The sequence below is a fragment of the Ostrinia furnacalis genome, unplaced genomic scaffold (assembly GCF_004193835.3).
Source record: "Ostrinia furnacalis isolate ACB-3 unplaced genomic scaffold, ASM419383v2 OfSCF0396, whole genome shotgun sequence".
NCBI classification, from domain to species: Eukaryota; Metazoa; Arthropoda; class Insecta; order Lepidoptera; family Crambidae; genus Ostrinia; species Ostrinia furnacalis.
Genome location: NW_021130635.1, coordinates 357,264 through 377,109, shown reverse-complemented (window position 1 = coordinate 377,109; position 19,846 = coordinate 357,264).

Sequence of the window (19,846 nt, the reverse complement as noted above, 5' to 3'; positions counted from 1 at the left end):
TTACAATATTTATGATGTGTCTACACGATGAGTTTTACAACGGTGACGGACGGCGTGTCATTTTGAAGGAAATGAGACGTGACAGAGAAACTTGTTGTTTATATGAACTAGACAAAAGGCTGATTTACACGTATTAAGTAGATAAGTAGGTAACTAAATTTTAACTTAATTTTTTGTGTCAGTTGGTGAGCGGGGTTTGTCATTTGATACGTTTTGACAAGCAGTTTCATAGTAAATAAGAGCTTGACGTTTGGACATAACTTAAAATTAAGTATTAAGTAAAATTTTGCAATTTGATCACTTAGGCTGAGTTGCACCACCTAACTTTAACGGTAACTATGATGATAACCGGTGCTTTTTGTATGGAGTTTGACAGATTTTTGACGTTTGTCAAATTGACGTTGTTGCAATTTCTTACAAAACTTGCGGGCAAAAAGAAAATCTAGTATGTAAAATCATCAAACTTCTAATGCTCATAACTCAGTTCAGACTGAGTTTAGGGGTATACATGTCATAGTAAGTTTGGTTTATTACACTATTTTGTAATCAAAAAACAAGGTTTGGTCGATGGCCGCGCGAATAAAAAGACGCCAATTTCCGGCATTGTCTTTTACATTTGGCAAATTCTCATTTGGCAAAACAACTTATTGCAAACGTTTAATTCGCAAATGTCGTTTTTGGCATATTATTGTTTGGCAAAGTATGTTTTGCCAAATGTTTCATTTGGCAAAAATATTTGACGATAAACTATTTACAAAACAATTTGATTAGTGCATAGAATGGAATACAAATTAGTTTGTGGTTATTATTTTGTTTAGTGGTACCTACTTAATATTTTTGTTCTAAATTAATTTTCATATTAATTTCATTCTTTTTATCGAAATTTCCAAATGATTAATTAACAATAGAGGTGATTCTAGCGCTAGGCGGCCGCTGCCGCGGCACGCTCACTTCGCTCGCTTCGCTCGCTCGCGTTAAGGGTCACTGTTCTAACCTAACCTAACCTACTATTTTCTGCAATCATAGTACTATTTTCTGCAATCTCTTTGTTTTACATAAAATTCTTGTGAAAACCACGATCATGTGCCTTGTGCTTTGATTTGTGGGTTTTTGACCAAACAAATTATTTGGGATATAATATTTGGCAAAATAACACATTTGCTATACAGTGTGTCCGGGCATGTCATTGTAGTGATCAAACTTTAAGGGCGTAATCTATGGACAATTTTATCGGTGAAAATACTTTAAATTTGGGGCTTGACCCATTTCTCGCATATTTACAAGGATTTAAGTTTTTAATTTTAAGTTTTCGCCTCTTCCTTCAAAAATAAGTGATAGCGTAGGTAGTTTAACATTAATAAGCAAAAATGTTATATCATGCGATAGCCAATAAAATTATCTATTAGAAGAAGTAGAAAACAGATACAAGTTTCATACATTTTAAGGGTGTAAGAATGGATTTAATTAGAAATAAACATGATTTTTTTCACATCTTTTTCAGTTATTTCCCAACACAAGAAAAACCAGGTCGTTAAGGTATGTTTTATTTGCATTTTATTATTAGTATTTGAGCTATTCTACAAAACGAATGTAAATTTATTAGTCTACGTCTATTAGTTTCGACGTAATTGTTGAACATACCTTAACGACCTGGTTTTTCTTGTGTTGGGAAATAACTGAAAAAGGTGTGAAAAAAATCATGTTTATTTCTAATTAAATCCATTCTTACTCCCTTAAAATGTATAAAACTTGTGTCTGTTTTCTACTTCTACTAAAAGATAATTTTACTGGCTATCGCATGATATAAAATATTTGCTTATTAATGTTAAGTTACCCACGCTATCACTTGTTTTTTAAGGCAGAGGTGAAAACTTAAAATTAAAAACTTAAATCCTTGTAAATATGCGAAAAATGGGTCAAGCCCCAAATGGCAATGCCAGATTTTGTATGGAAAGTGGCGTCTTTTTTTTTCGCGCGGCTTTCGACCAAACTTTGTTTTTTGATTACAAAATAGTGTAATAAACCAAACTTACTATGGCATGTATACCTCTAAACTCAGTCTGAACTGAGTTACGAGCATTAGAAGTTTGATGATTTTCATACTAGATTTGCTTTTTGTGTGCAAGTTTTGTAAGAAATTGCAACAAAATATAGCGCTATTTTTTTATTGTGCTGATTCTGCTCCATACTGATGTCTGGAGCCTTTAATGGATGGTATTTTTTGTTTACATATACAATCTCACTATTTTGTTGCAATTTCTTACAAAACTTTGCGCGCAAAAAGCAAATCTAGTATGAAAATCATCAAACTTCTAATGCTCGTAACTCAGTTCAGACTGAGTTTAGAGGTATACATGTCATAGTAAGTTTGGTTTATTACACTATTTTGTAATCAAAAAACAAAGTTTGGTCGATGGCCGCGCGAAAAAAAAAAGACGCCAATTTCCGGCATTGTCTTTTAAAGTATTTTCACCGATAAAATTGTCCATAGATTACGCCCTTAAAGTTTGATCACTACATGCCCGGACACACTGTATAAACATTTGCCAAGTAAAATTTTGCCAAATGATAATTTGATCAAATGAATTAGTTGCAAAAAGTTCATTTGGGAAATGAAACTTTGCCGATAAGTTGTTTGCAAAGTGAAATTTGGCGAAAAGTAATTTGGCCAAACGGAAGGATACCATTTATACATATTATTAGCAAGAGTGGTTATTATAACGAGTTCTTTGATATTTTGGTTTAAAATTTTGTGCAGTACAGAGCATAAAAATTTTAGCCATCTAAAAAATTACCCTTCATAACGACGTGTCATAGTGTAAGATTTTTTGTAAAAAGATTATAAAAAAGTGAATAATTTTATTAACCTTAAGATCTTATGACCCAATAAAATCAAAAGACTAAGCCGATAGAGATCAATTAATAACAACCCAAATATCCCTCACCTTTGTAAAAAGAGATATCCGTAGATATAAATAAATTTTCCAAATGCCATCACCAAACACCCCTGGCGATGCGATGTGCCCCGCATAATGAGCACAATACATTACCATTTGCACAACTCAATTATCTGATACATTTGTTAGGCACAGCTGGGGTTAGCATGGGGTACATTGCTTGATAGTAGAGCGTAGCATATCGCTTTGTAGGCTCGGATTCCCGGTAGAGTCAAATCAGAAAGTGTCTGCTTGGGGCGACTTGTAACATGATTGAAGAATTTAGAAGTAGTTTTGAAAAACCATTAATTGCGGTTTTTTATTTGCTCTATTTTATCTGGCTAGGACGTCTATCACATTCACAAGTAGTGCAGCATAATATTAGTGAATTTATCTCTTGATATAAATGTCTACCTACATATAGGTTACCAGTAATTCTTATTGCGTAGGTGCACATTAATATCTACAAGTAAACTAAGTATCTAAAGCACGGATTCTAAATTGAGAATTTTCAAAACTAAAAATCTCAACAATTCTGATGACCGTTTTTGGAAGAGGCAGAAATGTTCAGCAGTGGATATCCTATGACTAAAATTATTAATGTTATTGTATAGATTTGGAATACGACAATCATATTCTAAGCACTATACCAGCCGCTACACATGTCTGATGTATGTCCTACTAATTTTAGTAAGAAATTAATGTCATTTTATCCATTGCTGATTAATGACACGGCTGCCAATGGCCATCACGTGCATACAAATGACGCCATCAATGGTGCAGATGGTGAACGAAATGAAACACTTAAATATCATGGAAAAAACCTTCAGCCATTTGAGAAATAGCATATATCTATTATAAATAATCGGTTATTGACGTGAGAGGGCTTTTGAGTATACTGTCTCGCTACATTATACTACAGAAGGTATTAATCCGTGTCACTATACATACATATTTTGAATAATATACGATGATCGATATCCACAACATGATAACAAAGAAGCTATAAATGGCTTATTTTTATACTCCTTTGAAACAAACTTTTACGATACGTACACAGACTTAAAGGTTTCAAAAGTTATTTCATATAAATTAATAAAATAAATTGATTGGCTGCAAAAATTTAAGGCTTCTTTTTCAAATATCTTTATGCATCATCTATTTACAAACACACATATTACGTGGCCAGTAGTCAAACATGATATAAACGATTTTAATTTCATAGCCGTAGATAAGAAAACCGGATTATTTGAATTATAGTTATGAATGCAGTCATCTCGAGCAAGCGAGTTTCCACTTCAAGTGTGCCAACATTATAAATATACGTATTAGCACAATTTAACACATCTATTTCTGATTTAAAAATACTTTTTTTAATCGACAACAAAATAAGAGATGGTTTTAAGGTATCGTTTCGTAGCCGACTGCACGCTGCTGCAGCAGCAGCAGACGACATGGTAGCCGCGACACGTCACTTTCTATGTATTTCTATGAAATACTTTCAGGCGACTTGTCGCTTGCAACGAATGGTATTTCATGGAACGTAGAAACCAGAAGTATCGTGACGACCACGTCTCCTGCTACTTCTGAAATCATACCTTTATTGTCCTCGAGCAACCATATACAATAATAATAAAATCAATTTAAAGTGTTGTGTTTTAATTTTGCCTACACCATGGACAAGGTGTTACACCGACTTTAATAGTCACCATAGCCTATGGATTGCAGCTGTGGCGGTAATTGTCGTATGCCGCTCGCAAAAACTGCGGTGTAATTGCAATAGCATTTAGAGTTATATTAAAAAGATGCATTTTGCTATCTGTTCGAAAATGTTGTCTGCTTCAAAACTCTGACATCTTATATTTAAGACTGAGTGTTTGATTAGTCTATAAATACACACAACCTTACCGCTATTATTACCAGGTAATATAACTATGTTCAATTAATAAGCGAACAAAATTAATGTTTAATAACATGGCCCAGAAAATGTTTATCTATTTTTTCACATGATTTCTTTTAATAGTAATTTACTCAATTGAATTGAATTCAAATCGTTTATTTTATCTTTTTAATAAGCAGAATCTATCACTGTCAGATTTGAATTTGTGTTTATTTAATTTAGCCACAAATTAATGTTCCGCGTTCAAGTCTTTAATTATATTTACCAAAAACATTAAATGCTCATATTAATGTATATCAAATAAAAGCTTTTGCCCGCGGCTTCACCCGCGTGAAATTTAGTTTCTCACAGATCGTTATAAATTATAGCCTATATGTTATTCTGGGTCATAACAAATAATACTGTAAAGTTTGGTCAAAATCCGTTCAGTAGTTTTTGCGTAAAAGAGTAACAAACATACATCCAACCAGACATCCAAACTTTCGCATTTATAATATTAGTAGGATATGATTCACCTGGAATTCCAACTCAGGTTTTGTAATCTACCCGGGAATTTTAAGCTCTATTTAAACGCTACTAACTTACATGTGTCAATTAATTACTTACATGTAAATATCGAACTTATTTGCGCCACTTACATAAAAAAATAAGCACCCACCTGTTACATACTGATACATTGTGTGTCCTTTCATACCTGACAGTACAATAGCAAATAAACATACATAATTCATTATTAACGCGAACATCTTCATTAGGCCCAATTAAATGTGAAATAATAACCACCCCTTATATGGATAACGAAATAATGGGATGAAATCATTGTTTACCTAAGGATCAAAGGGTTTTTTTTCTAGTTTTACAGAGTAATGCCTTATGTACTTCTTTAAACATTGTTTGACTTTCTTATCTAAGGGCCTAAAACAAATATAAAATACACGTATTCAGAAGTTCGATCCATAAATGTAGTGAGGTCATTATTAGGATTATTACTAACTTAATGATGATGTGACAATCTATAATTGTATTCGCTGGCGACTGTACCTCTTATTAATTTATTTTAATAAGACTCTCATGAAAATATTATGTAAAAGTGAAAATTAACATTAATTTACAAATCATATAAGTATGTGAAAATGGAGTTGTTGTATTTGAACAGCGGAATTACCTCATAAAAGGATTATAACCACCATGAAATATCCATTAATGGAGCTTAAATATATGATCGTCTTGTCCATAATATTTCAACGCAAAAACACAATGTCATAAAGTTTTTAAGAGTTTTTCGTGTCAGTACCTCGTTACTATTATATTGAGTGGATAAACTAAAACGATTACTATTACTGCAGCCATTTCAAGATATTCATAGTTCTTATTTTGTTCTTATTACATGTAATATAGTTTAACCATAGTCTGACTCAAAACCAACAGCACACTCTGTATAACAAACCAAACAGTAAATTTTTCATCCCAACTAATATTATAAATGCGAAAGTAACCCTGTCTGTCTGTCTGTCTGTTTGTCTGTCTGTCTGTCTGTTACGCTTTCCCGCTTAAACCTCGCAACCGATTTTGATGAAATTTGACATAGAGATAGTTTGAGTCCCGGGAAAGAACATAGGATAGTTTTTATCCCGGTTTTTGAAACAGGGACGCGCGCGATAAAGTTTTTCTGTGACAGACAAAATTCCACGCGGGCGAAGCCGCGGGCGGAAAGCTAGTTGGTAATAAAACATGATAAAAATTATATTGGGTTGTTTTAGAAATCACAGGACATATTTTATGGACCAAGTAAATATGACTCCAATGTAATTTCATAATCAAAGTTACACGTAGACACACATATTAAAAATAATTTCTTTAGTGCGTTGAAATTGAAATTTGTGTATTTATAGTTGTTGCAATTCACGCAGACAAGTGAGCTTTGCTTGTGTGATGACTCGCTACTGTTCGTTTTTCAAAAGTTTTGATGGACATTACACTATCGTTATGAGCATTGTGTACACACACAAGTAAAGCTCACTCGCCTTCGTGAGTTGCAAGAACTATACCAGTATTACGTAATACAACGAGTAATATGCCATTATATTTGGGCTATGGCACAACGGCAGTCTTTGTGACGAACAAAATTACCCCTAATAGTCTACCCAGGGTAAAACTGAGTCGTACAAAAGAAAAATGTCAAGTATTTGACCTTTTTACGGTTACGACTTACTTTCAGCGGCTTTTTGAATACAAGGAGGGTGATTAAATAGTATACGAACAATTAAAAAAGTATTCAACTAACATGTAGTGTCTAGTTTGTATGTTCTTAACAGGAATATTTTAATTTTATTGTTAAGTCATTTGATGATTAGCAATAGCAATGTTAAATGTACCTGTTTTTTGCTCGTTTTTCCATCTGTATGTGGCTACTTTACATACCGTTTGAACGACGTACGGCATAAATAAAAACATACAACTCATAACACATACTGTAACTACGGATGTGGAGTGTTTTCTTTTCTACAATTTAAGTTGTACTTAGATTTACTGACGGGAAAGTAAACTTTCATTTCCTGTTCTAAAAGCTTTTTTATAAGATTTATGACAAGTTGATAAGTAAGATGTTTGCGAATACTAGAATGTTTTTATTAAGTTTAAGAAATTTGTATGAAGCAAGTAGTTGGATTACATTTTAGTGAGAGGGTTTATGTTACGCGAGCTAATATACAGGTAACGCCATCTCTTGACATTGTGAGAAATTACTAATCACTAGCAAATTCATTATTTGTGAAGTTGAGGCATGGTAGTCTAATCAAATTTACCCGTAACTAAAAGTTTTTGAAAATTGTATCAAACTTGGATAAGCTCTATTTTGCCATAAAACAGCAGAGAGCGCAAGAAAAGCCACGGGCAAAGGCTATACAGTTCTTGGTAACGCGTTTACAAAAGGTGTGAAATGAGTTTAAATACTTATTCTGTTGACATTTAAAGCGGCTTGCACCAAAGTTTTTAATTTAATTAGTATTAAAAATGTCTGTCATTTGACACCTACATTTAAAATAGCGGTCGCGCCCTTTGAAGTACGACATACCTTAGACTTTTTTACTTTAAGTTGCATATTTTAATAATCAGTAAAAATTAAAGTGAACTTCAACTTATCTTGATAACATCTGAAAAGGAGATAAGCAAGTATTTTATTTAGCTTTACCGTTATACGTTGAATATTTATTTACTCTTTTTTATTTTTAGCCAGTCAGTATATGATGCCGATGTGCCTGTTTTTTTTAAATAAAATGATTGGCAATTTTCAATCAAAAAACATCATATGAATTGCGGCCTAAATCTATACGGCCCTAAACTTGGCCGCATCGTATTAATAAACGTAGAGAATATCAGAATAAACGTCACAACCGAGAAAATAAAAGAATTTTAATTATTTTTTAATCGAAAGTTGTCTGCTGCCTCATTTTACTGGTTTGAGTAGATTAACTGACATTCAAACTTTTAAATCTTGTTATGGTTATTTATTATTTTTAAACTAACTTAACTAAAACATTAATCTCGGGCCACATTTTAGCTAATTTGAATTTAATTTAACCAGAACAAAATGTGGTCAATAATGAGACTATAATTTTTTTACCGGACCACACATCTTATCCTCCAGAAGCTTTTCAAACTTGGTAATTACAGCCTACCAGTAAGGTAATATGATTAAGATCACATTAACAATTAACATCGCTAATATTGTATAAACTGGACTATAAAATAATAGTATTTTTAGACGCACGTGCCTCTTTAATGACTTGAGAAGTATTTCTTATAAGTCTAGTTCAAGCTTGTACAACTTCACTACACAGTATAAAACAAAGTCGCTTCCCTGTCTGTGTGTCCCTATGTATGCTTAGATCTTTAAAACCGCGCAACGGATTTTGATGCGGCTTTTTTCAATAGATAAAGTGATTCAAGAAGAAGTTTTATAATGTATACCTAGTTTTATTATAAAGGGGCAATTGTGCATAATAAGTTTCACATTCTAATAATTAAATAAATGTGTTATAGTCGTGTAAACTTGTTATCTACTATTTCATGAATTAGTATTCAGTACTTTTGTAAGTTTACATGTGAAAGTTACTAATATAAATTCTTATTGAAACATTCGTTTTGTTAACGTGTTTTACACCCAACAATTTTAGTGATATTTATGAGAAGTACACAAGAAGTCACAGGCAGAAGATATTATAAATATAATTATTAATTACCAGTTTGTTAGCTCGTAAGTTCTTAAACAATATTTAATGGTGGTTTATAGTTTCAATGTAATCTTGAATCTGCCCGAGAGTCCGGGAAGAATAAGGATTCCTTGCTCCAGAGAGCATATTATTAAGCCGTCGAAGTGATCAAGCCTTGTCAAACGCCTATGGCACCTCATAAAGTATGGCACGAGGGTTACAACAGCCTACGGGATAGAAAATTACTAACTCAAAGCTTTTAGAATTATGGCAAAAACAGATAGCAATATAATTTCAATTGGAAGACTGTTTTAAATTACACATTTTCATTGCGTTGAAAGGTACCGTTACTCCGAGATAAGAAAAGGATATAATAATAAAATTCCCTTTTAAACTGCTCACAGACGTTTAGCTAAAAGCTCCTAAATTGCACCATTATTTTTATGACAATTAAAAATTCATAACTTCACTTTGAATTCATTATAAGTTCTTTTAATACAACCGTATCTATAAAAGAGAGCACACATACAATAGAATTAGTTTTTGTAAGCACAACTATCTTAATACCTACTTTCCACCACTTAGTTTTATGTGTTTAAAATTAATTTACACGGACAGCTTTTGTTTTTAATCGGCTTACGGCAAGAGGCTTTACAGACACTAATGTAAATATAAAATGAAATAAAAATACATGTATCTAAGTAGACGTTATCTGGTAGCTTAAGTTGGAGCTAGATAATTGGTTTGATATTTGGAAATATTCATTTTATTTCTTTCCACATTATTTTTACTGTCTCGAATAAAAGTAATCGATTGTATCTATTGTTTTTGTACGTTACAGTTATTATTTCAATAAATTGAAACTATCTAAATAGCATTAATAATAAGCAGCGTTAACGTACCGACTTTATTATAAAAGGTTAGTTTTAATTTAATATTATAAATAGGTACATTTAGGTACTACATCATGAATTAAGATATTGAATTTTGAATTAAATAAAGACCGCCTTAATTGTGCCCTTTTAATTGTATTTTAATGTTATTGTAATAATGTTAAAAGTTTTACCCTGTCTATGAGTCAGAAACATAATGTTAGAATTATACTATTACATTTTTAGTCGACTTAAATAATTTCTCTACATCATTATCAATTTATTTATGGTACAAATTATACTACATTTAGGTTTTAGTCGTCTTGAATATTTTCTGTACACTATTGATAATTTATTTAATCAGAGTCTATTTATAGTATAAATCAACATTCCTATTTTACTCGTTTTGTTTTTAATGATATTTGGAAATCATTGAAGTAATATGAATGTATGTAATACTCAATGTTGAAAATACATTCAATTTTCACTTTGTAAAATCCATTTACATTACACACAGAACGTCTATAATAACTTTCACCTGTTATTAAAATCTTATAAAACGATTTTGTTCGTACTTTATAATGATCTTTGTGCAGCATATATTGGTTTTCTATTTTATAATTTGCCAAAAAAGAAATTGTTCAAAAGCGGATGTGGTAGGTTGCGGAAAGTAATCGTTGATAGAGAAATTATTTACTTTCATAATTTGTAATGCACGCCAAAATATTTGATACGAGAATATTTCAAGGCCAATCATACTTATGTAACCACACAAAACTACGCTTTAATTGCAATTTCATTTCTAAAAAGATTTTAGATTTTACTACCTATAACAAGACAATTATGAAAATCCTAACAAGACAGAGTATCATCGTAAATTAATGTACCCCGAGATTTAATAGCGGCTAATATCGTATCAATCAAAATTAATTTCATTTCGATCAAGCAAAAAAAAATAAGACACTCACCTGGCCCGCCAAATATCTTGCTTCACTCTCACAACACTACACATACAAAGAAATCACCACACAATTTGCAATTCAGAACACCGGCCGCTCGGGCCAAAACAGCTGTGCGCAAGGACGTTCGAAAAAAAGATGTTCGAATTACATAACCGCGGTCAATGCCCGAAACGACTTCCATTTTTAATTTTAAACTTTTTTTTAATCTACTCCCATTAAAAACTCTTTTCTTATTTTCTCATCGACTTGCACAGCGCGTTGATGTCTTTTCTACTAGCGTACATTTTCTTGCGCCCGCGCCGTTTTTTGCCTGACGTCGGAAGGCGGTGCGCTCAGCCCGCGCTCACGGCAACGAATGAGGAGCCGTAGAACTATTTCAAACATCTTTTCTCTAATCCTTTTCTGCGCCTGCGCAAGTGTGTGTTGGAACAAGTGTAAGTGTGCGGAAGTGGGGTTATCGTGATTCGCCATTAATACGAGGTTTCATCACAGAATAAGTAATAGTACAGGTACAGAAGGATTACTCCGCACGACGATTTAAATAAATGCGAGTCTTGCTGCGACGCGATACAGTGGAATTCAGCTCGCACAGCACTACGTACCTACAATTTTATTCACCTACAAGTTTTGTCTCTTTCTATCGCGTGCCTCTGAACTCTTCTTACGCTGTTAGGGTTGCTGTCTAGTGAAAAAATAATTAATCTACTTATTTGTAATGAGGTACGTATGTAGGTAAGTAAAAATAACATTTCAAATATACCTAATTAGGATTAAAAAAACTTGTTCTATTACAATGTCTTCATTCATACCTACCTATTTTAACATAAGACAGATAAATTAAACATACTATTACAGAAAAAAAAGAATCCTATACTATCCTAAGAATTTTATTATTGATTACCTACATGGCCAACATACCTTTCAGCATCTTTGGGAAGCGAAAAAAAAAGATAAATCCGGTAATTTCTTTTCGAATTTAAACACCCGAACGCCGCACAATATTTCTTTCTCTTTATGTCCATTTTTAAATAATACTTCGATCATAGAATTATAATCATACTAAAACGCAAGCCAGCGTCCTGACGAGCGCGCGCGTGACACTCGACTGATATAATACCCGCCGGCGGGGCGCTTCGCTGTAGGTAATTATCGGATGTACCGCGCGGAGTGAGCCAGGCCTGGTTTCATGAGGTAGGTTTAGGTTCAAAGATGTGTGGGCTTGTCTTGTATTTACGTTATGTTACATTATAAATGTGTGCGGAAATGCAATAATTTATTGTAATTCTGCTTTCACACTGTATATCAAACAAGCACTAATGAAATAAAAGAAAGATAAATAATTTCCTTGAGTACTTGTACACGTCAGTTACATTAAAATACAATCATTTTGCACTGGTGCAATAGACATCAACGCGTCAGCATACCTAATGTTTTTAAATCAAAATTAAATAGTATTACAACTAAAGGTATTAGAGGCTAGGGAAAACTGTCACCAACTGTTGACATTGAGTTGCTAACGAAATGCAGAAAGTGTAACAAAGTTCATGTTTTTTGTAATTAGTAATCATACGCATATTTTCTGTTATTACCCATTTATAGCTGTCCATCCTTAGCTGTCACATACCATCTGGTAAAAGCTTTATTAAAACTTTTAAATTTTTTTATTTAGTTATTTAATTTTTAGCGTTAAGAGTCGCATCTCAAACTAATTTGAAAATTATAAATAATTTGAAAAAATCGAACTGCCTAAGGCGGGAAGGAAGTTCGATTTTTTCAAGTTATTTATAATTTTTTTATTTAGTTTACAACACAAGTTCATATAGTTACAGTTCTATAGTCTCTATATTTACTCTTAACTCAGTCAAAGTATTACCATCAAAAATATTTAAGTAATTAATAATAAACAAACACAATTTTGATTATCTTTTCTGTGTCATTAGGGCAACCACAAAGCCTTCGCGTCGGTGTTTAAACGCGTTATAATTTATACATGTCTGATATAATTTTTATATTAACTGATATAATAGCCCTTAATTGCTCTTAAGCACAGAAGGACATATTTCGAACTATGTTCAGGGTTCCGTAAAGTGTAATCGTGAACCAAAATAAGTAATAAATGGAGAGGCTTTGACTCTAACTAATGATTTATAACGATAGATAACGTTCATCTACGTCAACTTTAAAATAAGGATTTTTGTATTTTCCTTAACATTATATCATTATATAAGTGGTGTATTAAATTATAAATAACTTGAAAAAGTCTAAGGCTGGGTTGCATCATTTTACTTTAACTATAACAAACGTCAAAAATCTGTCAAACTCCATACAAAAAGCACCGGTGTTATCGTCATAATTACGGTACGGGTAAGTTGATGCAACTCAGTCCTACTGGTTAAGGTGGGAATCGAACCCACGACCTTTCGCTTGCCGGGTGACTACTCTTCCACCTGAGCTATATAGTCACTAAATACCCCCTCGAAATTTTGTCGAAAATATTGTTTTCTTGAAACAAATCGTCGTTCGACATTAAAGGCAGAAGTTTGAGGTCGTTTATAATACTCTATTATAATTTAATCCAATGGCATTCCAGTTAAGCTTTCCTCCAAGGAAACCAGACACGATATCCCACTGTTCCAGATACCATCTATCAACTTGAGGTCGTCAGTCTATCGAGCAGGTGGGCGTCTTACAATACGTTTGCTAAAATGTGGTCTCGATCCAAGAATTCATTTTACTGCATCCTCCGTCAATTTTCCAATAAACATTGTGAGACACTCACATTATGAAAACTAGACGAATGTAACATAATTTGCAAACAAACCAACTTTAGATACTTATAATGCATCTAACATGAGATGTTGTCAATTATAGGCTTATTGCGTCTTTCTTATATATTTATTTTGTTCGGAAAACATACAGTGAAACATTAACAGACTAATAACCACTGCTAAGGTAGCAGGAAGGCGCTTGATGCAGGCCGCTACCAACCGTGCGATGTGGAAGTCATTGGGGGAGGCCTATGTTCAGCAGTGGACGTCCTGTGGCTGAAATGATGATGATGATGATGAACCACTGTTTAAGAAACTATACACCATTTCCATGTTTTCGCATTTATGGGTGTAATATCCTACGGAACCTGACTTCAATAACATTTAATCATCATTAAACGTCTATGCCACGATCATAATTGCTCGAAACAGTGGACAAAAAACGACAGCGGGTCCATCCGCACATTGCGGCGATTACATACCACATTCCGACTGCGCGATCGCCTGTCGCATATCGAAAATAATGGTGTATATTCAAGTACGGTTATTGACAAGTTCAGTTGCCGTCAGGTTTTGGGATATGAGATTACGGGACTCCCACCTCTCGTTCCCACCACTGCAACTCCTGTGTAGCCAGGATCTACAGCTTGACCGCCATAAAAACTCAACCAATGAAGGTCAAGTTTGTCCCGAGGGAAAGTTAAACTGTCATTGGACCCGCAACGAAATTAATCAGAAGAACTTAGGAGTTCGAAATTAAGGTTCGACTTTCCCTCCATTGCAAAGCGGATGACAGGTGACAAACAAAGGTTTTAATAACCATATGAGATTATGAACACTAGGGCGAGACCTTAGTTCGACAGCGAAACTTGAAGTCCTAGATGATTATTTATTTGCTGCGGCACAAAGTCTTATAACATGTCCTTAATATAATAATAATATAAATACTCTTTATTGCACACCAAAGAACAGAACAGAAAGAAAAAGCAACACACAAGGTACAAAAAGGCGGTCTTATCGCTATAAAGCGATGTCTTCCAGACAACCTATGATAAAACTATAATATGTTGTGACTTTAGTTGCCTTTGGGGACATTTTGGGGTACGAGATTAAGAAATATATGCGAGGTTTGAATTGATAGTGGAACTTGACACGATCAAACAAACACCATATAAATCACAATTGCCTCAACGTGCTAAGTTCTTTTTTATAATTTGGAACCAAGAAAAAATATTCATTGCCCAATAGAGATAACAAAGAGAAATAGGTAAGGACACTAAACTTTTTGTAAACTTTGGACAAACTATAACACATTAAAAAACGACATCTTCATCCCTTTAATTAGTTTCCGATTAAAAACCAGCCCATCTCATTAACATAAAGTAAGTAATAACAGATGAGGGACAAGATCCCAGCAGTGGGAGTTTAATTAGTAATTGCTTACTTAACTACACGATGTAGGACACCCTACACCCCCATAAAACATAGTAAGTGCGCGCACAGCTGTGTATTGAGACATATTTCTTTTACGCTCGTAAATATCACGAAACAAGCCGGTTTTTTAAGGTTCCGTATATGTCAAGTAAGATGGAGCACATGCTCAGATGGGTCAACGTGGAATTAGCAAATTATTTCGGTATGCAAAACTCCTATTATAACTACACTATCTATGAAAAAATTCACGATAAATAATAATTAAAAGTACATCAGGGTCTATTATTCTTTATCTTTACTTTTGCTACGGATGTATGGAAAAATATTGAGCAATAGCTTTATGAAATGCAGGTAAAAGAGACCAAGGACCTTATTGAAAACTCAACATCACATCGACCGCGATAGGTACGACAATAAGTAAAAATATAAATGCGTTACTGGGTCGCAAAAATAGTCCTCACAGATTTGCCTTTTCCCAACAATGGATGTAGTACAGTGCATGTCACACTAATAGCAATTACGGTCGGATGTTGAGTTACACAGGAATATTACTACAGGAGTATTACAAGAATAAATCTCTGCAGTTTGTATTAGAAGAACCCTGTGTTTAGGATAAATGCAGGTCATTACGATGACATGAATAACGATATCTATGATTATAATCCATATTTCCCTGGATAAACTAGAATTTCTTGAAATAACTTGTATACGGAACATCGTTGCAATTTCGCGTATATATAACTTGTATTAGTGCTTTTTATATCCTTTAAGTTTAATCGAGTCGAGATACATTAATTAATCATTTATCTCTGTTGTCCTAATTAGAAGTCTTTTATCAAAAAGTTCGGGACAAAAACATATTTTTCACTTATCACTGCACTCCTCGATAAAAAAACAAAAGCAAATTTATAAAATCCTACAGTGAAGGCAAACACCTCGCAAATATGCGATAGTTTAAAATCATACTCCATCATACGACGGAGATGCGTGCAAAAGACAAGCGATAAACTTTACTGAGATGTTATCAAACACCTAGAGGCCTCTTCTAGTTGAGTTTAATGATCAATCAACTATCAGATAGGCAGAAGGCAAGGTATTCTGAACCGTGCACTTGGAAATGCTTTAGATACTGTGTGTTGCTTTAAGTTTTAAGTTGCATTCAAGTAAGATCGACTTACATAGACATAACTCAACTTGGTACTTGGAAGAGGACCATAGTGTATTTAGGTGGTCTTATAACAATATTCTAGAAAACTAAAGTTTGAAGAATGTGTGCTAAGTATATGACGACATAGTGCAGCAACACATAATCAACTTTTAGGCATAACAAAAGTTGTTTTTAAAGTTTTAATTACTAAATAGGCCCGTTAACAACAAATAAGGCAAAATACTTTTAAAAGAATGCGCTTTTGTAAGTACACGCATAATCTAAAACAGAATTTACACAGTGAGTATTAAAAAAACCTGCGTATCTAATTAAAACCTAATTTCAGCGATTACATTAATGTAATGGTAATGGTAATTTTATTTATATTTTCGATATTACATATTAAACATCTCATTTGCAATCGTAAAACCTGGCCCTTACTGACTCCATACAAGTACCTGAACATTCTTCCCATACTTCACATAACTATCGAATACCGATCTCTTTTTATGTACTGTTGACATTTCGAAAAGAGCCCCTAACAACCAATTGCAGCAATAAACAACTGTATTCTCGAATAATTTAGATAAAACAACGTAGATACGAATCTAAATATTTGGTCAGATTGTTATCAAGGTCTCACCTTATGTAAGAACCTCGTTATATTTCTCTGACGACTTTAAAGGCTAACGGGATAGCTAAGAATGCTGGCCAAGTTTGTAATGGCTTTTAAAATTAATTTTTAATGTAATTTTCATACACACTTTCAGACTGTGGAATTGCGATCATAGAAAAATAAATATGTAAAAGCTATAAACGGCTTTTCCAATTCCAATCCGGTTTGAACCTGTCTACTACGCCAGAGGTCACGGGTTCCATGTTCACATTTGGGTGCATGAATATATTTTGTAAAAAAAACTTATTCCAACACATAAACCTACTACACAATGGAGAATTTCCTAAACAGATGTATAAGCTTATCCTAAAAACATAACTTTAAAATCCGTCACGCATAAATGTTTATAAAAGGTATGTACCTACATAATTTTCCTTTTACTCTCCCTTCCGGAACATGCAACGTTGTAATAAATACAGACATCACTAGTTCGCTGTAATTTGTTAAAGTGAAATTAAATGTTAGTATTTTTTACTTTGGGAGAAAATGTGTAAGCTATCGCAAGTTTAGCAAGGTTGAAAATTAATTCGCTACAACACCCGATACTTTATAGTAAAAAGATTCAGTAGGTTCACTGATATTATTATTCAAATTAAAATAAAAAAATGCATTTTCAGAATAAAGTTAGTCAAAAATGACGAGTACACTGTATAAAAATCAATAAAATTTGTCAACAAAATTGACATTTATTTCGATGCTATGGTAAAGGTGAATGACCAACAATACATGGAGTTTCGTCCAAATGTCCACCATTAACGAGACCTATGTAATAAAAAGTAATGTAATAAAATATTTTAAATACCATGTATGTACGCGTGTTTGTCTTATAGATGTCGCGTTAACAGAACATGTTATAGATCCTACAACACGCTTAATTACGCCCTTAAATCTTAATACAATGAAAATGGTAACAAAATCTAAGTCTACTGAATTCATATTTATAGTGGCCATCCTCACTGATGACCGAGAATGATAAGTTCACAAAAACAGGAGTAACGATCGTTATATTGTCCATGTATGTCCATGTTCCTCAAACGATGCACATACCTATGTATCAGCAGAAAGTTTTACTACATTGGCATAATCCGTTTATGTAACTAATATCCATCGCTGCCGTTTTGTATTTCAATCACGTAAAATTTATGTATTTTCTATTTCGATACACACAATTTGCTGGGTAAAGAAAAACGTTTAAAATGTGATTTATTAGTCATACATAAATAAACACTCGATGTTTTTGTTGGGGTACGTTATTCCATAAAATGAGTTTAAGTAACTTACGATTAGAATTTTAATCTTGTAAGCATTAGACGATTTAAGGCCTGGGTAATACTGCATACGAAATCACAGCACGTAAAAACACCTAACGGATGTGACACTCCCATCAGCGCGCATGCCACACTACACGACAAGTCTGATCAACAACGGAAAATCAATCTTAAAACTACACTATTAAAGTCCATGAACGTGTCATTAGGTAAGTCAGTGTGGTGAATTGTGGAAAACGCGTAAACCAATGATAAATTTGTTTAGGCGATACAATCTTGGCAGTGGGTGGGACTTCGTTTGTCTTTTATACGGTGGAAGTTTCGCGATTTTCTTCGGGAAAATGTTAATTCAAAATTGAGTTTGTTTGTATCAAAATTTAATAGCCAGGTAAAGTAAAATGTGTTTGTATTGTTTTTCAATATAAAATAGTCGAGTGAAACAGCTTTGAGCAGTGTTATCCCTAAAAAGATCGCTTCCAAATTGTTTGCAACCAAATTTTTCAGGTTTCTCAACTCGAAGTCTGGTATTTCGTAACACAATGCTGCAGGAAGCGAAAACTACTCATGGATGTCTTTAGGCGCCGGGGATTCACTCGATTACCATTGTGTACAGACGACGGCACATCAGGGTGTTAATTTTTGTTGCAAAAGAGCATCAATTCTAACTGCATAAGATGCTGCTGTGCTTAGCAAGATGTGCCATCTACTATTCGGTTTAGGAGCAAAATGACAAACTTGATTGTAATAATTAAAGATACACTGTACCTAGGAATTGCTTAAAATTACTCACCTATTTCAGCGCCAAATCATCAGACACACTATTTACCGTTATATACCGCCGTCTGTACACTGCAATCTGTGGCAGAAGAAGAAAAACTTGTTGAAAAAACAATCATACTTTTTCCCGAACAAAAGTACTACTACATTTAAACTAAATGTTTAGCGAATCATTTATCATTTCGCTTCACTTTCGCTCACCACTTCCTTGTAATTACAGGAAGATTCAGATGATTATCGGCAAAACTATCGTTTCCGTCTCAAGGCTAGGATTCAGATTAAATTGTTTCGAAAACGTAGTTCTGTCACAGTGTAACAACTGGTACGGTTGTTTACCAAAAATTATTTAACATATCTTTGTTAACTTATAGGTTATGTTTCTTACCATTGCACTTTTGCAAATAGTATCTATTACAACTACATGATACATGTGTAGTTACTTTTAAATGCCGTAAACTTCAAACCCACAACTTCACAAGAACTCACATAGATCTTTCCAACTATCACTATCAAACAACATGTTTATCACTTCTTTAATTATTGATTTCCATATTGACAAACCACCTGAATTGTCCTAGCGGTAATACCATGATCTAGGTTAGTTTGCTCCACAGATAGATGTAACAGTCACAAAAACTATGGACTTAAGCGTTAACCAACAAAGGTTTTGGTAACCAAATAAGGTGTTTATAATAAATGTCACCGAACTCTGCAAACAAATGATTTTTTAAACTAAGTATTTCATTTGTTTTTTAAATCACAACTGACGGCAAACGCGGGTACTTTTGTACAAATTTAAAGTTTGACAGCTCATAAAAAGTATCTCAATTAACTAGTGGCACAGAGCCCCGATTACGGTAACTTTTAACGTTTCCTATCCAGACGCGCTTCTGAT